We start from the raw sequence: 23774 nt of genomic DNA on the forward strand, positions 1-23774 counted from the left end.
ATACTAGAGACAGTTCTGAGTAGCAAATGCATATTCTTTCAAGTAATTTTTCAATTCACTATTTTGAACAAGATATTTAGCAAGTTTCTACTAATTTACTTTGGTGTTAAAGGACTGTTTTCTCTAATTCCAGTTACTGCTGCTTTGACTGTGAACAAGGTGCACTCCTGGAGTTCTTCCAACTGATTTTGTTCTCTCCACACTGAATATGCATACGCGCTCTTTGGTGCTGGTGTCTCCAGTACTTGGGTGAAATCTAGGGTCCCCATGGCTTACATGCTTATGTTCAAATATGGAAAAATCCATGGTTCTCTCCAGAGACAAAATGACATCTGGTTACAGTAATTACACTGTCAGTCGCAGGTTAACAGTCAATACAGGATACTGCATTCAAACTACACATTTGCTCTCAGGAACAGCCAGGATTACTGAAATCCTGCAGAGTTGGGCCAGCAAGCAGCAGGTAGACTTCTCCATTGGCATTTGTACATCTAACTCTTCTGCCACATAGGTCTAGTGGTCATATCTTCTGACCACTTCAAGTCCAGCAGCTACCCTGGGAGTGAAAAAGCAAGAAAATATTACTTGATGGGTGCTGCTCTTCCCTAAGCCCACAAGGATGCTGTCTGGACTGGACATGCATTCAGAGGGGACATTTCATCAGCATCCCTGCATTTTCCAGGGCCTCGCTCCTGTAGGTCTCCCAGCTGGTCCTCACAGTTTTCCCCTGGACACCATCACCATGTACTATTCTTGCTGTGACATTCTCTCTCCCAACCTCAGGTCTCTCAAGCTGTGATCTAACTTTTGACCCTGTGGTGGAAAAACAGTTATTCCCAAGTCAGCCTCTTCTGTGTTACTGGGAATTTCAGCTCACTCTACTCCTGGATGGCTCAAAAATGGTCAGAGAAAAAGTCTCTGAATTCCCCCATATGCCACAAGGAACAAAGAGGCAGATTCTCACAGTGGTTCCTACATTGGAATTGTTTGTAGAAAAACTGAGAACAACGTGATTTAGAAAAGGTTGTGTTAAAAAAAAAAAAAAAAGAAAGTTCTAGCACCAGGTTGCATTTGGGACTAAAGATGGTTTAACTGCATCACCTCTGCACATTTCATTCACAGCCAGAGAAAATGAAGGGCCATCTGGAAAGAATTTGATTAGCTGCAGTCTGACCAAAAGCCAGTTGTCAGGTCAGTCAAGAGCACATGATTGTCTGAAGCTGCATTGTTATGATTGACTGAGACTTACTTGCTTGGTTACAAGTGCATTCCTACAGTTAAGATAGGTCAGAGCATATCTGTGTATTAACCTAGGTTATAGTTTACCACATACTGCAGCCACTTAGGGACAAACATTATCACCCAAATACAGAGACCAGTTTAAGACAAACTTATTTTAGTTTAACAATTAGCCCCATTTTGGTCACATTTTTAAATCTTCAGAGAGTGACCAAAACCATGAACGTAGACAGTGACACTGTCTTCTACAATAGTCAAAATGGATCTGTTTAATTTCAGTATAGACTTCACAATTTCACAATGTCAAATTAGTTAGATGAGCTGGGCATAGTGACACTTACCCATAATTCTAACCAGTCAGGAAGCTGAGACAGGAAGATCACAAGTTGGAGGCCAGCCTCAGCAACTTAGAGACCGGAATCAACTTCAGGAGAGCCTAATAAAATAAAAATAAAAATAAAATAAAAAAAACAAAAGGACTGGGGATGTGGTTCAGTGATAAAGCATCCTTGGGTTCACTCTCCAGTACTGCTCCCTGTTTCCCCCCCAAAAAAGAAGGTTTTCTGCCTACTATGGGAGAGAGAAGTGAAGGGGTAAAAATGAAGATTCCAGGCAATTGCATTGGTGTTGAAAATGGAAGCAAATATAAAAGTGCAAAGCACTTAAAGGTGCACTTAAAGGTGCACTAAAGGCTCAATACAGAGAAAACACTTCACATAGAAATAAAGCCCTCTCAGATAACTCTTCTGGGATATAGTTACTCTGGGACACTGAAGGGGAACTCAAAGGAGAGGATAAGCCAAAATAGACCCTGAGTATCCACTATCAGCACAGACAGAAGACTCCTAACTGCCAAGCCACAATGTTGTAATGTGTCTATTCCCACAAAAGGCCCGGGCTTGTCCACCTAGGCTCCCTTCAGCCACATTTGCCCAATTCCTGAATGGGGTCTGAAGAGTTCTCACACAAGAGGCCTTGGGCATTCTTACATGCCCCAATTCTAATGTGGGGACATTACTGACATGTTTGTGGCTCAAAAGATTAGTGAGTGAAATATCAGCAGTTCCCTGTTACTTACAGAGGAGGTGACTTGTTAGAGGCAGAGGATGGCGGCCTGTTGTATTTTGGACAGGAGCTGTCCTGATTACTTTCCAACCCTGTGACAAGTACCTGAGATCAACACCTTCAATGGAGCAGAGATCTATTTTGGTTCATCATTTCAGATCTATGGTCATTTGCCACTCTTGCATCTGAACCTGTGGCAAGGCAAAACATCTGGCAGAGACTATGTGGCAGTGGAAACTGCTCACCTCATGGCACCTGGAAAGCAAAAAGAAACAGAGCCAAAAATGTACAGGGGTCCCAGTACCCATTCAAGGGCCCATTTTCTAAAATGTTCCACCACCTCCCAATAGTGCCATCAACTGGGAACTAGAGGTTTAACAGGTAAGCCTTTCGGGAACTTTAAAGGTCAATACCAGAATATGTACCCTTGTCCCCAAAAGCTCATGTCTGTCTCAGGAAAAATAAATACATTCAGTCCATCTCCAGGAGTCCACAAACCTCAACAGTGCCTGCATTTCTCAATAGTCCTCCAAAGTCTCCTCTGAGACTCAAGGGAACACAGTTATGCTGAACCCTGGATTAAAAGGTTTTTTCCTCCACTCTTTCTTCTTTTGGTTTAATCAGCATAACCTTCTTTCTCCTTACACACTCATCCTCTCTTAATGACTAACCACAGAGTTAGTTAAAACACTATCCCTTGGACTGGGCACTCCCCTTTTCTAGGTCACAGGAAATATCCAAATTCAAAGGCATTGGCAGAAGTGTAGAGAAGAGACAGACTAGGGTAGAAACCAGATGCACACACCTTCAGAATCTAGCAAGCATCTACAAAATCATGTAATCTTAGATTCAAAAGTCTGGCATGGCTCAGTGTCCACTGGACCCAGATAAGACTCAAACAACCCCAGCTCCTGAAAAAGCACATCTGTCAAGAATAGTGAACTACCCCCTTGTGCCCACCAGCCCAACACTGAGAGAACAAGCCCTCATATCACAGTATATACACTTTCAGTCAGCAGCACTAAGCATGATGAAACCAGCAGCTACCCATTCAGGTTGAATTACTGCAAAATGAACTCTTTTCTTCTCCCATCTCTCTGCCTCTTCAGGTACTGGCTGACTCAGGTGAAAGCAAAGCAGCACAATCAAAAGCAAAGCACCTTTTGCAGTTATGTTATCTATAATCCTCTCTAATAATGAAAAAGAAAATAAACATATTTCCAAGATACAATGGCACAAGGGGAAACATAATTAGCCCAAAAGGGAAGAAAAGGAAACTAACAAGGAAAAAATAGCAATCAGGGCAAACATTCAGTCTAGTGCTCCAAGTGGGGAACTATGGCATGTGATGGTGTGATATGGATCCCCGAGGCTTGGACAAGTTTGACCCTCCAGCCTTGTCCCTTGCGGGGCCACTCCCTGGAGCTGGGTGTGCTCACTGCTTGTGACTTCCCTTGGCAGTCATTTCATTACCCTGGCATCACTAACTTAGGTCTCCACTAACACTGGCTCCACCCTCAGAGTTTGACAAATCATTCTTTCTGGAGTTAAAGACCTGGACTCCAACTGTGACATACCCTTCCTGGCCACAAGCCTTTCCTCAGAATTATCAGTGAAAGCCCACAGTTCTTAAAATACATTCATTCCACAATACCCAAAGACACAATCGTCTCCCAAGCACACAATGAACCTCTTGCATCTGCCAGAGTACACAGGCCAAGAGCCCCATGAATTCAAGACACATTCAGCTGCCTACAATCTAGACTTCTCAAATGCATGAGACAAACCATAATTAAACACCAGGACCACACATTCTACTAACATAACCAATATCTTCAAGAATTATGTGCCACAATAAACACAAACACAATTCCTGAGCATTTGTATACAAACAGATTCTAAATACCACACCCACAAATCCATGACAATACACCGAAGTCACTGTGTGCCTACACACAAAACATGAAAATGATAATTTTGCATGCATGAGACAGTTCAAAACCAGCACACATGAAAAACCATGCACCCATTAATCTCTAAATACAGATCAATATATACATTCTTTCCACACAGAAATGGACAGACACACAAACATTTTCAAACATGAATAAAGAGATTCCCTAAAACTACAGCATTCCGCATCTCCAGAAAGCAACCTGCCAACCTCTGCAGTCAAACTTTCCCATATGGACTTAGAAATGTCACACATTCTCTGAAGAAATACATTTTCAATACTCCTATCAACTTTATTGCCAATGAAGAAACTTACAGAATTCACATACCCATGTTAGAATCCAGAAACCAATTTGCATGCCCAAGACAAAAATATCTCCAGCACATCATACAAAATACACATAAGCTCATTTACAAATCCCAAATTATCACACCCCACTGGAACAAACTTTATTTCTAACAAATACTAACAAAGAATTGTATCATTTATCTCTAAAACAAACAGAATTTCCACAGCCCATTTAAAAGCACAATGTCACCTTTCCATCCCATATATACTTCCTTCCTTCCCACTTCCATACAAATAACTTTCTACTTAATACATATATCAACTTCCATGTCCCTTGAATACACATAACACCTAAATATTCTGCCTTCTCACAACTATTGTTAGTACAACACAAATACAAACTTGCACACACACGTGTAAACACACACACACCCCTGCGGTGTGGCAGCCAACACAAACTCAATATACAAGTAACTCTCGATAGGATCTCATCTCTACAGTTACCCACTACATAGGAATAGGCAAATATCCCCCACTATACAAAAAATCTAATACTACCTTCATATACAAGCTCACACACTCCCAGATACGCTCTCTTCCAGCACAGGAGGCCACGGAGCCGCGCAGGGCCTGGTCTGGGCGCCGCTCTCATCCAGGTGAGAACAGGCCGCCGCGGGGAGGCATCGCTGGCCCGGACACACGACAAGCAGGCGCGCCGCCCAGAACTGAAGACCTGCGCACGATGGACAGGAAGGGAGAGGCATGCGGGTCCAGTACCTCTGGGCTGGGAACCCACTCTGGACGCCACCATGGGAGCCGCGCCCGCCGTTGGTAAACCGCCGTCAGCGCTAGCACCTGCACGTCACCCTGCAGCAGCCAAAGCAACGGACTCTGGACAGTTGGACCCCGGCCCGCGAGCGCCACAGTGCCTCTGGCCAAGGGCGTGCGCATGCGCAAGGGCTGCTGACGGGAAGCGCGGAGCGCCTGCAGGACGGGATGGAAGTGCATTGGCCTCTATCGCCCATAAGGCGGCTCCTCCTAGGGGAGCCTCCTGCTGCTCCTTCTTCCAGCCAGTGCACCTAAAACGACCTCAGTGAGGTTCACTGTTACAAACCTGCTGTGCCCGCATTGGAGACCTCTCCGGCTGCAGCGTTGCAAGCTCTCTACCCTGTAGCACAGACTCCTTATTTAGAACCATTGTTTTGAACCCCTTTGCACCGCGTCCCTTTGATTCTTGTTCACTGGTCCAAACATCAGTGTATGCCTTTCTCATACTCAATCAGTAGGTTCTATTCTGGCAAAGAATTAAGTCTGGGTAACACTCTAAATCCCCCATTCCTTGAATTTGCCTGCTGGATTTTCCGTATTCAGCTATTATTACATAAGGAGAGTCATCCAAATAAATACAGATGCTCAATTGCTTTCTTTGAAAGCTTTCCTTATATGATTTGAGGACTTTGCAATGTGGACCAATTTCAGTAGACAGAGCAAGTTAATGTTCTTCCTTTTCTACTACATGGTATGCTTTTAGTTGGAACTTTTAAAATTGTATGAGGGATTCAGTGAACCTTGCAATACATGGGAAAAAAATCCCTCCATGCTCCTTCTGGGAATTGTGTAATTAGTATCACTTCCTTCCAAAGAATAATGTGGAAGATATTATGTCATATGTGACACTGCCAATTGTCCCTGATGTGCAGACCTAACCTGTATGCAGGAGGCAGACAGGGCCTTTGCCATTCCTCCAAAGTTCCCTGATTAGGTAAACATCCATGTTCAGAAATGTGTGTGTGTGTGTGTATATCTGTGAACAATGTTAGCTCTGGACTTTACAACAGCAATGGACAGATGGTAGGGCAAAAGGGCATTTAACTGCTCCTTTCCATGGCAATTCCATACAAATTGAATTTGGGCTAGTAAAATTATATGTGCAGTTGCAGTCTAACATTGTGTATGGGTACAAAACTAATTGCATAGGATTAGAAGTGTAGCTCAGTTGTAAAGTCCTAACCAAGAGTATGCAATGTGCCTGAATTGGATAAGGGTCTACCAAATAAAGTTTTCTTTGGATGTCTGGTCTCATCGTTGATTACAGTAAAATATTATTTAAAGAAAAAGAAGAAAGAAACAATTGTGGAATTAAGAAAGAAGACAGTTTTTCCACACTGCACATTTTATATCACTTGTTCAAAAAACATAAATCTGTTGAGGGCTGTCTTGGACAAGATGGCACCTGGCAGTGAGCCAAAGGACACTGGATACCAAAATAAGGAAGTACCCAAAAAGGTTGCTTGCCTACTAGTTCCTTGGAGACTTATGACGTGTTAACACCAGGCTCTAGGATTGGCTATCTAATATCATGCCGCGCATGGACAGCTCGTGATTCATATAGTGCTATGCTGACATTCCTCTGCATGCTCTCCTGCATGGGAGAAAGCTTTACTATAATTGGCTGATAAGCTAGGAGCCTGGGGGAGGAGAGAGGGAGAGGGAGAAAAAGGGAGAGAGTGGCAGAACAAAAGAGGCAGAAAAACAGGGAGGATGCAATAAATCTCATCAACTAAAGATTGGTGGTGTCTCCTTTCTCCACGCTGGTTCTGCTGGATGGAACAAGTGGTGGCCCATACGGGGAGCTTCTTTCTCCTTCTGTGTCCTCCCAAATGCTAACAGGAGAAGGAAACTATGAAGGTATTCAACAGCAGATTATTTTTGATCCTGGGGTGTATGCACAAATTGCTGCTGCTGCCACTAAAGTCTGGAAATTAATTCAAGGGACAGGAGATTTACAGAGGCAGTTGTCCAAGGTAATTCAGGGAAGTAATGAACCATTTGCAGATTTTGTTGATAGATTAATCCAAACTGCTGTTAGAGTATTTGGGGATTCAGAACAAGCAATGTCCTTAATAAAACAATTAGCTTATGAGCAAGCAAATAGATGGTGTAAAAAGCTATAAAACTATGGAAAAATAAAGATTTAAGTACTTATATAAAGGTCTGCAGGGATATCAATGATGCAGTCATTACAGGACAAGTAATAGTGGCTGCTCTTCATGGGCCAAATCAGGGGCAATCAAGAGCTAAAGCAATAATATGCTTTAAGTGTGGGCAAGGAGGGCACTTCAGAAAAGACTGCCCTGAAGGACCCATAGGATTGAAGCCTAGGGGAACAACTAAGACTGGAGAACAACAAGGGACAAATCAACCTGCCCCAGGTCTATGTCCCCGGTGCCGAAAAGGAAGGCACTGGGTGAAATATTGTACATCAAGATTTGATATAGAGAGATATCCTATGCCAGCCCAGTCAAAATCAGCCAGGGGGGCCCAACCCGGGGCCCTCACATATATGGGGCCTTTCAGAATCCCATAGTACAGATTCCCACTCACAATCCTTTCCGACTATCTCCTCATTGTCCCAAGGAACATCAGGGAGCGGGAGATTGGACCTCTATGTCTCCACCTGACTCGTTTTAACCCCAGAAATGGGAGTACAAGTGGTCCCCACGGGCATACATGGGCCACTCCCTGAGGGCACAGCAGGATTATTGTTAGGGTGGAGTTCCACAACTCTGTCAGGATTACAAGTATTGCCAGGAGTCATTGATTCTGATTATACTGGAGAAATAAAGATTATGTTATCTTCCCCTCAAGGGGTATCTGTTGTTTCTCCAGGAGATAAAATAGCACAAATATTGATATTGTCCAGCCATCATGGGGCCTTTCCCAGTTCACAAAGGACTGGAAAAAACAATGGGTTTGGATCCACAGGATCAGGTGTCTTTTGGGCACAATCAACAAAAAATAGACTCATGCTTAAATTAAAAGTTAATTGTACTCCTATAGAGGGTCTAATAGACACAGGTGCTGACATCTCTATTATAAGACAGAAGGACTGGAACAAATCATGGCCTGTTACATTATCCAGTACTACCTTACAGGGACTTGGATTTGCCCAAAGCCCTTTACAAAGTTCAGCTGTATTATCTTGGGAGGATCCTGATGGGAAAAGGGGAACATTCCAACCTTATGTATTAGCTCACCTGCCTGTCACTCTTTGGGGAAGACACATTTTAACACAGATGGATGTTGTCATTTCTTCCTCAATTGAGCAAAATATGTCCTGTCTAAACCCAACTGTTTTGCCAGTCATGGTGAGACAAGGTTATATCCCTGGAAAAGGCCTAGGCAAAAATTTACAAGGTGTTACCTGCTTCATTCAAGCCGAAGGTCAAACAGGAACTGAGGGTCTGGGTTATCCAGAGGGGCCACTGAACCTTTAAAGATAACATGGAAATCCAATAATCCTATCTGGGTCAACCAGTGGCCCCTATCTAAAGAAAAACTACAGGCGGCCCAGGAAATAGTTAATCAACAATTGAAGGAAAAACCATATCATTCCTTCCACTTCCCCTTGGAATACACCCATTTTTGTCATAAAAAAAAAAAAAAAAAAAAAAAAAAAGTCTGGGAAATGGCGACTTTTGCAGGATCTGAGAGCCATTAATTCCAGTATGCAGATTATGGGCCCAGTGTAACTGGGTCTCCCCTCATTAGCTGCTGTTCCAAAACATTATCATATCATCTCTATAGATATAAAAGATTGTTTCTTTTCCATTCCTGTGCATCCTAAGGACAGCCCTTGATTTGCCTTTTCCATTCCTTATTTAAATAATAAAGGGCCTAATACTAGATACCAATGGGTCCTCAGGGAATGGCAAATAGTCCCACTATGTGTCAAATATATGTTGGCCAGGCTATATCACAGATTAGACATAATTGTAAAGGACGTTATTGTCTCCATTATATGGATGATATTCTTTTGGCTCATAGGGAAGAGGAGACCTTATTAGGGGTATTTGATGATATTATTAAAACCCTAGAAAAATGGGGATTACATGTGGCCCCAGAAAAAGTGCAAACCCGCAGCCCTATTACCTTTCTAGGACATCAAACATTAGATACCTGTGTTAGGCCACAAAAGATTCAATTAGCCTCAGGAAAGCTTAAGACTCTAAATGATTTCCAAAAAATATTAGGTGATATAAATTGTATAAGGACAAATTTGGGAATCACCACTGGTCAATTTAAGCCTCTGTTTGATATTCTCCAAGGAGATTCAGACCCTACATTCCCCAGAAATTTAACTCCTGAAGGTAGAAAAGCCTTGAAGTTCGTAGAACAATCTTTTGAAAATGCTCATAGTGATAGAGTTGATCTATCCTTGCCTTTTAGCCTCATAGTGTTAGATTCTAAATATACTCCTACAGGTCTATTGTGGCAAACTGGATCCCTTATATGGATCCATTTGCCAGTGTCCCCCAAAAATGTCATTTCCCCATATCCTGTGATGGTAGCAAATCTAGTTACATTAGGACTTAAGACAGCCCTTGGAGTTTTTGGAGTTCATCCTCAGACAGTTATTGTCCCATACACAGCAAAACAGATTGAAATACTAGTTAACAATAATGAAGATTGGGCAATTGTCTATTGTTCCACCATGGCCACATTTGATAATCACTTGCCAAATTCACCTATTGTCAGATTCTTCAAAAGACATCCTGTTATTTTCCCTCAGGTTGTTAAAGCTCAACCTATCCCAGCAGCAAATACAATCTTTACAGATGGCTCCTCCTCCAGTACAGCTACAATAGTTTCTGATAAAGACTATTATTACTTCTCATAAGTCTGCTCAAAAAACTGAACTAGAAGCAGTAATAACTGCCTTACAAACATTTCCTGAAGTACATTTAAATATTTATACTAATAGTCTCTATATTGCCCAGCTTGTGCCACGGCTTGAGACAGCTGGACCCATTAGTCCTCAATCTACCTTACAACAATGCTTTTATCAAGTACAAACTCTTCTGTGGGCTCGCAAAGAACCTTTATATATAGGCCATATCAGAGCACATTCAGGCTTACCTGGGCCTTTAGCTCAAGAAAGTTCTACTACAGACTCAGCTACTCGAGATCCTCATGTGTTTAATATTGTACAAGAAGCAATTAATTCCCATAAAGATTTTCATGTCAATGCTACTACTCTCAAAATAATATATAACATTACAAAAGAACAAGCCAGAAATATAGTAAAACAGTGTCCTGCCTGTGTGCCTCATTTATCTGTTCCTCATTTTGGAGTCAATCCTAGAGGACTCCTTCCAAATAATCTATGGCAAATGAATGTCACCCATATCCCTGAATTTGGTACTTTAAGATTTGTACATGTAACTGTAGTTACCTACTCAGGATATATATTTGCTACTGCCCATACAGGGGAAAAGACAAAAGATGTAATCAGTCATTGCTTTCAAGCCTTTGCTACTATGGGAAGGCCAAAATCATTTATCTGTTTAGATAATGGGCCTGCATATACTTCTTCATTTCAACAGTTTTGCTCAAAGTTTAATATTTATTATTCTACAGGATTGCCCTACAATCCACAAGGACAAGCTATCATGGGAAGGGCTAATCAAACATTGAAAGTCTGCTTAACTAAACAAAAAGGGGGAATAGGGGCATTAGACCCTCCCAAGAACAGACTTAACCTTGCTTTATTCACCCTCAATTTTTTAAATTTGGATGCTATGGGCTGTACTGTGGCTGATAGACATTTTAGTGGAAAGTCTGGTGGCCATCCACAAGCAATGTGGAAAGCAGCTTGACCCGGTCCTGGAAAGGACCTGACCCAGTATTAATTTGGGGAAGAGGATCTGTTTGTGTTTTTCCTCAGGACCAACAACAACCTATCTGGGTCCCGGAGCACTTGGTAAGGACTATCCATAAGAATGAAATTGGCGCCGAAACACAAAATGATGGTGATGGTGGTAAGCCTGATGTTGTTAGCTCTTCCTAAAACTTTTGGGAATATATCACTCATGGCACACAAGTTTTCCTTCAATTATTTCCTAGTACAGAACTTCTAGGTATCCCTTACCTACCAGCTGGTTCCACTGTAAAGCCACTTATTACTAGTCTAAACTTCAAGTTAAGAGGTAGTCTTTGCTTCCTCTTGTTAGCCACCTCAGAAACCACCAGGGAGGCAATCTCTCTCTCATTCATTAAAGGTGCAGTTAAAAGCAAGCATATATAAAGGGAAGTAATACACCTGTTTATAGTTATACAGGGTGCGAGGCCAATTGGCTCCTCCTTTGCTATAATTGGCTGATAAGCTAGGAGCCTGGGGGAGGAGAGAGGGAGAGGGAGAAGAAGGGAGAGAGTGGCAGAACAAAGGAGGCAGAAAAACAGGGAGGACACAATAAATCTCATCAACTAAAGATTGGTGGTGTCTCCTTTCTCCACGCCGGTTCCGCTGGATGGAACATAAATCCTTCAGTTCTAATTAGTACCAATTACATAAATGAAATCTGTGGGAAATAATTAGCTCTCTTGACAAGTGAAAGAAGAAGAATCAAAGAATCCCATGCCTGGATAGCATGTTTTGCTAGACCATTCATTTAAAAAGTTTTATAATAAGGCGTTGAATATCTCATTAACCCCCAAGTGTGTGTTTTGCAGATGTGATGAGGTGCAAAAACCACTATATCCATAAAATACAAGCCACACTCTACAATTTAGAGTATTGTTTGTTTATACTCATTATTGTTTATAATTAATATGGTAGATGAGAGCCATGGCTCACCTGTTCTGCCCAGCAGGGAAGCAAACAAAGATGATTGATGGTATTGGATTAGGGTTACATCTACCAAGTCATTGATGAATAGGGTTGTTTCTGTCATTCATCTGTGAATCTGATTATATGGGTTTAGGGATGAAGTTCAGTGGTAAAGTGCTGCCTAAGAGTATGCAAGGGCCCTGAATTCAATCTTGGTCTGGCAAATAAAGCTTGCTTTGAAAGTCTGGCCTCCACCATTCATTATAGTAAACCATTATTTTAAAAATAACTGAATGTGGAAATAGGAGAAGACAGTTTACCACATTGTATTTTATATCACTAGGTCAAGAAAAAAATAAGAAAGAGAGAAACCCTCCAAATCTAATACCAAAGACATGAATGAAGACTACAGGAAATAATGAGCTGATATGACAAGTGAAAGAAGAGCCAAAGAAGCCTATTTTTGGTGTCTGAGTAGCCTGTTTTGTCCCATTCCTTTAAAAAGACTTTTAATAAGGTGTTAAATATATCGTGAACACCCAAGTGTGTGTTTTGCAGACATAATTGAATGAAAAAACACACTATACCCATAAAATGCAAGCCACATCCTACAGTTTAGAGTATTGACTGCTTGTACTCTAAACAGTATAGACTGGTGTGTGTGTGGCTGGTGAGAGCCACAGCTCACTGATTGTGCCCACCAGGGGAAGCAATCGAAGACAATTGATGAGGTAATGGAATACAGTGGCATCTGTCACCCACCACTCTGTGAATCTGGGAAACTATTTAAAAATGGCCCAGAGGCACACACCACTTGTGGCACCACTATATTACTTGAAGGGAACTTGAGGTTCCTCCCTACCAGCAAAAGCTCTTCATGGAATGTCTGCCCAGACCCAACCAGGCCTGCTACCCTTTTTCCTTCCCCCCATGATGAATGTCTTGACCAATCATTGCACTGGGGTTTACATTTAAACTTTGCCCAGTACCCTGAGAATCTGCTACAGTCAGGTCGCTCTCTGGGTCCAGTTGTTGACATTTCCCTCTTAGGAGTCTGTGGACACTGTGTACAGGGTCCTGACATTTAGAAGGAGAGGAGCTTGGAGGGTCAGGGACTTGTTATCTGACTGCCATTCCCTCTGTAAATCCTTGGGAATTTGAAAGGAGCATTTCCTCTGTGTGAGTAGAAGTACAGGAAGGAACGACCACTAGATAACACACTTGATGTGACTGGGGAAGCCCAGGGAAGACTGATAGTGCTCATGGGGAGGAGGGCTCCTAAGACACAGATCAGACAACTTAAGGGAAGTACACTGGGTCAACAGAAGGAGAAAGGTCAAGGGATTGATTCCTTGTAGAATGGACACAGGTCACTGCATGGTATTTTTAGGGAGTCAGAGACAGTGTCAGAGTGGTGGTCAGTTAGGAAAAGTAGAGGTAGAGCCTGTGCCCATTCTTCAGACAGCTGGAATCTGCCTGTAATATCATTCTGAGGGGTTTGATGCTAGGGTCTAAGATTATAAGCAGGCAGTGGAGAGAAATGTTCTCAGCTAGTAAACTGCCTAGTAGGGTTATTATGGACCACATCTGCAGTGTGATACACTCTGGGAGAGGCTTCAGGGCACTCTGAGTGCCAAAGCCCAGGGCCTCTCACCAAACCCCTGCCCTGGAAAACTCCTTCAGTCCAGAGAACAGGTGTCCTTGATTCCTGGAGGGCAGGGAGCCAGGGAAACTCAACCAATGTATTTTCAGACCTCCATGAGGTCTTCTGAATTATTATCACTTTCATGGAAAGAAGAGGACTCTCAGAACTTCTTAGTGTTGGCCACTCTTTGTGGCTTGGCATCAGTCCTTCATTTTATGTTGGCAGGAAGACTCTACTCATCTTCCTTAATAGCAATCCATGAGAAGTGAACACACGTGGGGGGTACTTCATTTTCCAGAATCAGATATGAAGACAACTGGGTTCTTTTCAAGAGAAAAAGAAGAATAGCACACAGTTAGGAACAGTCCATACTTGTATTCTGATTTGAAGTTAAGCAGGTGTCCTTGTTAATATGTGCAAGTGTTGAAGTGTTGTGAACCTTGAAATATCTGACTACACTATGTATGATGCCCTACTGAACAGGGAAGGCCTCCAGACAACCTTGCCACAAGTGTCAGTTGGCTCATACCTGGTTCTCTGCGACACTTACCATCCCATTATTGGGAGCTCAAAGGAAAAGGCCCTCAGAATGTCTCCAATACCTAGGCCAAATAATATGACAAGTGGCTGTGAAAATCTCTGAAAGCTGCATCACTCATCATCACATCAGCTTTCATAAACCTCAGCAGCCTTTCAAGATGATGCCAGGAGAGGATCTCAATGAATATCACACAGACATTTTCCCTGGGAACAGAGCTTTCAGTGTCATGAAACCAGTGAACACTGGGGGGGAGGGCTGGCCAGATTCCGTCCCCCCACCCCATTAGGGACTGCTGCAGGAAGTGCTGGAAGAAGCAACCACATGCTAGGAAGGATTTGCTCCTGGGTGAACTTCAGGGTTCCTCAGCCCCTAGTCAGGAAAACTGTTTATTCAGGTGTATTTGTTTGTTTGTGCAAGCCTAGGAAAGAAATGAAGGGGTATACAAGCAATTGTCAGCAAAAGGAAGGCTGAGGAGGTTATGGGTCAGTATTCCTTGGAAACTACCACCTTCAAAACTGACCTTGGAATATCTGGGCTACCCTGGAGAGCATGCCAAGGGGCATGGTGCTACTGAGCACAGTCAAATTGATCCATTTCTAGGGAGTCACATAGGAGGCTGATGGATTGTCTGCAAAGGTTGTTAAAGGAAAGACTCAGAGGCATAGAAAGCTAAGGTGTCACATTCAACAGAAAGTGTTCTGGAAACAAGTTTTCTCTTGGTATTCCTATGACTAATGAAACATAGCATGAAATTCACACAGGAACATTTGCAAACTACCCAAACTCCTTGCACACAGAGTCCTGATCATTTTCCATTTGTCCTATGATTCCCACTGATGATTTATTTTGTTTGATTCATTTTGTTATTATTTTTCCCTTCCCCACACCCCTTCCACCACTCATTTTCCTCTATACAGTTCTTCCTCTCTCCATTCTTACGACCCTCCTTATACCAAACCCTAAACCAAACCCTAACCCTAATGCTAAAACCTCCCACCCCCCATTATATATCCTCATCAGCTTATCAGCAAGATCATTGGTCCTTTAGTGTTTTTGAGATTGGCTTATTTCACTTAGCATGATATTCTCAAATTTCATCCATTTGCCTGCAAATGCCATAATTATATCATTCTTCATGGCCAAGTAATATTCCATTGTGTATATATGCCACAGTTTCTTTATGCATTCATCAACTGAAGGACATTTAGGTTGGTTCCACAATCTGGCTATGGTGAATACAGCAGCAATGAACATTGACGTGGCTGTATCTCTGTCGTAGGCTGATTTTAAGTCCTTTAAGGATAGGCCAAGGAGTGGGATAGATGGGTCAAATGGTGGTTACATTCTAAACTTTCTGAGGAATTTTCATACTGCTTTCCAAAGTGGCTGCACTAATTTGCAACCCCACCAGCAATGTATGACTGTACCTTTTTCCCCATATCCTCGGCAACACCTATTGTTGCTTGTATTCTTGATAGTCACCATTCTAACTGGGGTGAGATGGAATCTTAGGGTAGTTTTGATTTGCATTCCTCTTATTACTAGAGATGTTGAACATCTTTTCATATATCTGTTGATTGCTTGTACATCTTCTCCTGTGAAGTGTCTGTTCACTTCCTTAGCCCATTTGTTGATTGGATTGTTTGTATTCTTGGTGTAGAGTTTTTTGAGTTCTTTATAGATTCTGGAAATCAGCATTCTACCTGAAGTATGAGAGGCAAAGATATTCTCCCACTCTGTAGGCTCTCTCTTCACATTGCTGATAGTTTCTTTGCTGAGAGAAAGCTTTTTAGTTTGAATCTATCCCAGTTGTTGATTCTAGCTTTTATTTCTTGTGCTATGGGAGTCCTGTTAAGGAAGTCTGATCCTAAGCCAACAAGTTGAATATATGGACCTACTTTTTCTTCCATAAGATGCAGGGTCTCTGGTCTGATTCTGAGATCCTCAATCCATTTTGAGTTGAGTTTTGTGCAGGGTGAGAGATAGGGGTTTAATTTCATTCTGTTCCATATGCAGTTTTCCCAGCAAAATTTGTTGAAGAGGCTATCTTTTCTCCATTGCATATTTTTGGCACCTTTGTCTAGTATGAGAAAATTGTATTTATTTGGGTTTGTGTCCATGTTCTCTATTCTGTACCATTGATCTACCTTTCTATTTTGCTACCAATACCATGCCATTTTTGTTATATTAATTTGTAATAGAGTTGAAGATCTGGTATTGCGATACCCCTTGCTTCACTCTTCCTGCTAAGGATTGCTTTAGCTATTCTGGGTTTCTTATTCTTCCAGATGAATTTCATAATTTCTATAGGGTACATTATTGGGATTTTAATTGGAATTGCATTGAATCTGTATAGCACTTTAGGTAGTATGTCCATGTTGACAATATTAATTCTTTCTATCCAAGAACATGGAAGATCTTTCCATCTTCTAAGGTTTTCTTTAATTTCTTTCTTTAGTGTTCTGTAGTTCTCATTGTAGAGGTCTTTCTCCTCTTTTGTTAGATTGATTCCCAAGTATTTTATTTTTTTTTTTTTGATGCTATTGTGAATGGAGTAGTTTTCCTAATTTCTCTTTCTGAAGATTCATCACTTATGTATAAAAATGCATTGGATTTATGAGCATTGATCTTGTAACCTGCTACTTTACTGAATTCACTTATGAGTTCTAAATGTTTCCTGGTGGAATTTACAGATTCCTCTAAATATATAATCACATCATTAGCAAACAGGGATAGTTTGAGTTCTTGTTATCCAATTTGTATCCCTTTAATTTCTTTGGTTTGTGTAATTGCTCTGGCTAGAATCACAAGAACGATATTGAATAGAAGTGGTGAAAGAGGGCATCCCTGTCTTGTTCCAGTTTTTAGGGGGGATGCTTTCAGTTTTTCACCATTTATAATAATATCGGCCATGGGCTTAGCGTAGATGGCCTTTAAAATGTTAAGGAATGTTCCCACTTCCCCAATTTTCTCTAGTGTTTTGAGCATGAAGGGATGCTGTATTTTATCAAATGCTTTTTCTGCATCTATTGAAATAATCATGTGATACTTAACTTTTATTCTGTTGATATGGTGAATGACACTTATTGATTTCCAGATGTTGGACCAAACTTGCATCCCTGGGATAAAACACACTTGATCGTGGTGCACTATCTTTCTAATATATATTTGTATGCAATTTGCTAAAATTTTGTTGAGAATTTTTCAATCAATGTTCATGAAGGACATTGGTCTGAAATTTTCTTTCCTCGATGTGTCTCTGTCTGGTTTAGGTATCAGGGTGATATTGGCTTCATAGAATGAGTTTGGGAAAGTTCCCTCTTCTTCTATTTCATGGAATACTTTGAGGAGTAATGGAATGAGATCTTCTCTAAAGGTTTTGTAGAACTCGTCTGAGAACCCATCTGGTCCCAGACTTTCCTTTGTTGGTAGGCTTTCGATGACCTCTTCTATTTCATTGCTTGAAATTGATTTATTTTAGTTGTGTACGTCCTCCTCGTTCAGTTTAGGTAATTCATATGTCTCTAGAAACTTGTTGATGTCTTTGAGGTTTTCTGTTTTGTTGGAGTATAGATTTTCAAAATAGCTTTTAATTATGTTTTGTATTTCACTCGTGTCTGTTGTGATATTTCCTTGTTCATTCCAAATTTTAGTAATTTGAGTTTTCTCCCTCTTTCTCTTTGTTAGTGTGGCTAAGGGTTTATCAATTTTGTTTATTTTTTCAAAGAACCAACTATTTATTTTGTTAATTTTTCCGATTGTTTCTTTTGTTTCGATTTCATTGATTTCGGCTCTGATTTTAACTATTTCCTGTCTTCTACTACTTTTGGTGTTGGTCTGCTCTTCTTTTTCTAGGGCTTTAAGCTGTAGTGTTAGATCATTTATTTGTTGATTTCTACTTCTTTTTTTTGAATGTGCACCATGAAATAAATCTTCTTCTAAGTACTGCTTTCATAGTGTCCTGAGATTTTGATTTGATGTGTCTTTGTTCTCATTTACCTCTAAGAATTTTTTTATTTCCCTCCTGATGTCTTCTGTTATCCATTCATCATATAATAGTGTATTATTTAATCTCAGGATTGGAGAAGTTTCTGTTTTTTATTCTGTCATTTATTTCTAATTTCAATCCATTATGATCTGATAGAGTACAAGGTAGTATCTCTATCTTCTTGTATTTGCTAACAGTAGCTTTGTGGCATAAAATATGGTCTATTTTAGAGAAGGATCCATGTGCTGCTGAGAAGAAAGTGTATTCATTCTTTGTTGGATGGTATATTCTATATAAGTCGGTTAAGTCTAAATTGTTGATTGTGTTATTGAGATCTATGGTTTCTTTCTTCAATTTTTTTTAGAAGATCTAACCAGTGGTGAGGGAGGTGTGTTAAAATAGCCTACTATTATTGTGTTGTGGTCTATTTGATTTCTGGAATTGAGAAGGATTTGTTTGACGTACCTGGATGAGCCAATGTTTGGGGCATATATATTTATGATTGTTATGTCTTGCTGATTTATGCTTCCCTTAAGCAGTATGTAATGTCCTTCTTTATCCCATCTGACTAGTTTTGGCTTGAAGTCCACATTATCTGAAATGGGGATGGATACTCCAGTCGTTTTGCTGTGTCTGTGTGCATGGTATGTTTTTTCCCATCTTTTCACCTTTAGTCTATGGGTATCTCTTTCTATGAGATGAGTCTCTTGCAGGCAGCATATTGTTGGATTTTTCTTTTTAATCCAATCTGCCAGTCTATGTCTTTTGATTGATGTGTTCTGGCCATTAACATTCAGGTTTATTATTGTGATATGATTTGTATTCCCAGTCATTTGACTCATTTTTTTTGACATTATTTGTTTTCTCCTTTATTTGGCTATTTCTTTAGGCTAGTTCCTCCCATTGCTGATTTGTATCATTGTTTTTCATCTCTTCCTCATGGAATATTTTGCTGAGAATGTTTTGTAATGCCGGCTTTCTTTTTGTAAATTCCTTTAGCTTTTCTTTATCACGGAAGGATCTTATTTCGTTGTCAAATCTGAAAGTGAGTTTTGCTGGGTATAAGGTTCTTGGTTGGCATCTGTTTTCTTTCAGAGCTTGGTAAATGTTGTTCCAGGCCCTTCTAGCTTTTAGGGTCTTCATTGAAAAATCTGCTGATATTCTTATTGGTTTCCCCCTGAATGTAATTTGATTCTTTTCTCTCATGGCCTTTAAAAGTCTGTCTTTATTTTGCATGTTAGGTATTTTCATAATAATGTGCCTTGGTGTGGGTCTGTTGTAATTTTGTGTATTTGGAGTCCTATAAGCCTCTTGTACTTGGTTTTCCATTTCATTCTTCAGATTTGGGAAATTTTCTGATATTATTTCATTGAATAGATTGCTCATTCCTTTGTTTTGTTTCTCTAAACCTTCCTCAATCCCAATAATTCTTAAATTTGGCCTTTTCATGATATCCCATAATTCTTGTAGATTCTGTTCATGATTTCTTACCATCTTCTCTGTTTGGTCAACTTTGTTTTCCAGATTAAATATTTTGTCTTCAATGTCTGAGGTTCTGTCTTCCAGGTGTTCTGTCCTATTGGTTATGCTTTCTATGGAGTTTTTACCTTGGTTTATTGTTTCCTTCATTTCAAGGATTTCTGTTTGTTTGGTTTTTTTTTTTTTTTTTTGTATCTCTAACTCTTTATTGAAATGATCTCTTGCTTCCCGTATTTGCTCTTTTAACTGTTGATTGGTGCGATCATTTAATGCCTGCATTTGCTCTTTCATCTCCTCATTTGCTTCCCTGATTGTTTTAGTTATGTACATTGTGAACTCCCTTTCTGACATTTCTTCTGCTGTGCTATCATTGAGTTTTATTGATATAGTATCTAGGTTTGTTTGAGACATTTTCTTCCCTTGTTTTCTCATATTGGTCAGATGTCAATGGGACTCTGAGATATTGCAGATTTCTTCTATTGGCTTATATTGTCCCTGTAGATTTCCAGTGTATCACCTCCCAGCCTTCAGTAGCCTGAAGTCTTGGAGGAACTTGATAATGCAGTGCTTCTGAGGAAAGCTGCCCCTAGTCTGCTACTGCTTCCAAGACTTGGACCTGGCTCTGTGCAGAAAGGCTCTCACTGGGGTCCTTCTCCGAGAAGCTGGCCATGTGGGAGGAGCCCACTGCCGGATTCTGCAGGGCTGCCTGGGGAAGACTCTAGCTGCCCTGCCCTACTCTGATAAGCCAAGCCTATCCAGGCCTGCCGCCCAGGCCGAGCTTCACCCAGTGGAGGAGACTCACCCCGTGGCTCTATTTTTGTCCGAGTCTCTCAATGCCTCCCCTTCCTGAATCCTGGGTTCTGGAGCGACTGGAGATGCAGTCACCCTCTAGTCCACCATCTTGGATCACCAAGATTGGGATTTTTTAATCAATGTCCTGAAATATTTGTACTTTGATGATTGAAAATTACACTTTTTAATTTTCATTTTGCAAATAATTAAACATTTCACCCTATGTACTGTGAGTCTTTTATTTGTTTTTCCATGAACTACATTTCTATGTTTTGTGGGAACTGCCCCCTCTGGTGGGGATTGAACCCAGAGCCTAGTGACCCTGCCACCAAGCAACATCCCCAGTGTGGATTACTATTTAATATGCTTTCCTGTATTCTGTGTGTAGACTCCTTTTCTTTTTTTCATTGATTTTTAGGAGCCCTTGATAGCATTGTGGACCAGCCATACTGAGCAGAGGTCAGAGTGGGCTCAGGGTTGGAACACAATGAGTTTGGGAGGGATTGGGTACTATGTCATCTTGTGTGTTTGGTCTGTCTTGGGATGATGTCAGGGCCTCCAGTGCATTTGGTCCCAGATGAGGGCAGGTTTAGGATGGAGGCAAGGGTTGGGTTAGGGGTGGGGATGAGTTCTGGGAGATTGGTGGCTGACTCAAATCCAGGTAAAGAACCTTCTGCTCATTGACAAGTCCAGATCAGGGCAGGTTTATCCCTGTAATCCCAGATAGGCACCAGTAGGGCTCAAACCACAGGTGAGCCAAGCCTATGGTTCTGTTGCTGCTGCTGCTGTTGCTGTTTTCTCTGAACCATATGCCTGCCCCCAGCCACCAGACCTGTGCCCTGAGTTCCTCAGAGAATACAGGAAAGTCAGATTGGTTCTTCATATCCAAATGATAACATCACCCCTTCAAAGACTTTGTTTGGTTTCAGGGATCTTCTCTGTGCATCTCTTCATGATCTGTGTCCCTTAGAAATCTCTCTTAAGAATCAAATGAGGGTTCTTGGCCAGATACAGAGAGGGATCACAAATAGGCAAAGCCCTTCTCCTTTGGTATGAGCAGTTCTGAACCTTGAGAACTGGTTGCTCTCAGATCTAAGTGTTAAGTGTCCCTGAGATTGAACATCAGTGAGCCTGAGCTCCTAATGATAGCAGCTCCATTGTTCCCTTCCTGGGAGCACTAGACTGTAATTTCTGACAGTGTCCTGGAACTTATCTGCAGCCAGACTTAGCAGCTCCTGGGAGATCTACATTTCACTCTATCACTCTGTGCTTGCCACCCTCAGGGGGATCTGCCCAATTTGCCAGTTCTCATTGCAACCAACGTGACCTACTGTACTTGAGTAAAATCATGAAAAGATAAAATATAAACATCTGAGAGAGGGTTCATTAGGACTCATGCTGCACCAGTAGGGGAAGTGGTATGGGACTGTTTGCATGAGGACATGGGGAAGGAATCTTATTTGAATTCAAAAGGTTGTTCAAGCATGCACAGTGTCCTTCCAGATACACATGGAATTTTTACTTAGGCATGGGTATTGGAGGGGCTTCTCACACACCAGACTGGGAATGATATAGGGTCTCAAAGTGGTGGAGTCATCTAGAGGGACTGCAGGATAAAGTTATCTGGGATGAACCTACTGTGGAATCAAAAGTCTCCAAGTGATCATGAGGAAGACAGGAGTATATCGTAAGAATATCAGGCCCTTCTGTCTCAATTGGTTGGGGAGTTGTTTTGGAGTCTTCAACACTCTGTACCATTAACCATAGCCAAAAGACGGCATTTTTCTTACAGCTTCTTTCTGATTCTGTGAAAGATGCTATACGGGGAGGTTGGACCAATCCCCAGAGTAGCAAAGGCCTTCTTGAGTAGGTGCCCTGATGAGAGGACAAGGCCTGGTTTCTAGGGGAAGTGTCACAGCACCCTGGGGAAACATCAACTGACACCACCAGCAACAACCCACCCCGATTTGTGCATTTACAATATAGCACAGTGTTCCTGATTCTTCTCTCCTCTAACATTGCAGTCATTCTTTCAGTTATTCATAAGATTTAGTCATTGAATACATTGCTGCAATATCATTTTGAGTGAGTGGCTCTCTGTTAATTAAATTAACATCCAAAACTGTTTGTTGATTTTCCCTTCACTTATTCCTGCTCTCTCTTTTTGTTGATCCAAGTTTCTAACCTATTTTATTTTCTGGCTCCCTAGAGAACTTTTAACATTTCTTCCAAGGTAGTCTGCTGGTGATAAGTTCTCTCAAATTATATTTGACTGGAAATTCTTCATTTTTTTTTTCTTTTGCAGGAGCATTCACTAGTCTAGAATTGAGTGTAAAGAGGAACTTTTTTCCCTCTCAACACTAAATATTTCATTGCACATTCTTCTTGCTTGCATAGTCTCTGAACAAAAGTCTGATATAATCTGTATCTTTACTTCTCAGTGGACAAGGCATTCTTCCCCACTATAGCTTCTTACAACACTTTCTATGTGACTTCATTTTCTGCAGTATGAATATGACAAGCATAGGTAGAATGTTCTGGCATTTATTCTGCTCAATGATACCTATGGTTTGGTGGCTGTTGTGAGTTTTAGAGAATTCTGTATCATTTCAAATACTTCTTCTTTCTTCTCTTCTTGTATAACCATTATACATGACTTACAACTTTGATACTTATCCCACAATTTGGGTATTCTATTTTGTCATTATCACTCTTTTCTCTTTGCATCTGGGTTTAGGAAGTTTCTACTACAAAGTACACATTCACTGATCTTTCCTTGGCTCTGTCCATTTGTATTAGACAGTGTTCTCTAGAGGAGCAGAGCCAACAGGAGGTATGATTGGAAAAGGGGGGGGGTATTAGATTGGCTTAAAGTACCAAAAGATGGATAGTCCAAAATGGTGGTCCACAGGCCAGGATGGATGATGCCCAGGCCCCCATCACCAGCCAGCCTGAGTCTCCTATAGCACCAACAGGCTAATGAAGGAGCTAGTGCTCAGCACTGAACCACAAGCTTCCATGACCCTGTGGAGAAGATGCGTGGACCACATGCTATGCCAATAAGTGTTCTGAGCAGTCCTGCTGGGTGAGATCACTACTTGTCATGTTGCCAGGTGGACAGCTCTTGTCTTCTAACTTCCAGAGATGTTGGAATTCCAAGACCCATCACTGTTG

General features: G+C 41.2%; 2 long non-coding RNA genes across 3 annotated transcripts in view; one reads left to right on the forward strand and one right to left on the reverse strand.

Moving 5' to 3' along the window:
* LOC306642736 overlaps positions 1 to 2936 on the reverse strand; it is a 34036-nt gene extending 31100 nt beyond the window's left edge. For both annotated transcript variants that reach the window (XR_013758644.1, XR_013758645.1), the window contains exons 1-2: positions 2803 to 2936; positions 2410 to 2559 (exon numbers count right to left, since the gene is read on the reverse strand). This is a non-coding gene — a long non-coding RNA (uncharacterized lncRNA). The remainder of the gene's footprint in view (positions 1 to 2409; positions 2560 to 2802) is intronic.
* The window catches only part of LOC306642744, an 838964-nt gene that overhangs the window by 260732 nt on the left and 554458 nt on the right, over positions 1 to 23774 (forward strand). The gene's annotated exons all lie outside the window — the stretch shown is intronic.

The sequence above is a fragment of the Sciurus vulgaris genome (genome assembly GCF_902686455.1).
Source record: "Sciurus vulgaris genome assembly, chromosome: 13".
NCBI classification, from domain to species: Eukaryota; Metazoa; Chordata; class Mammalia; order Rodentia; family Sciuridae; genus Sciurus; species Sciurus vulgaris.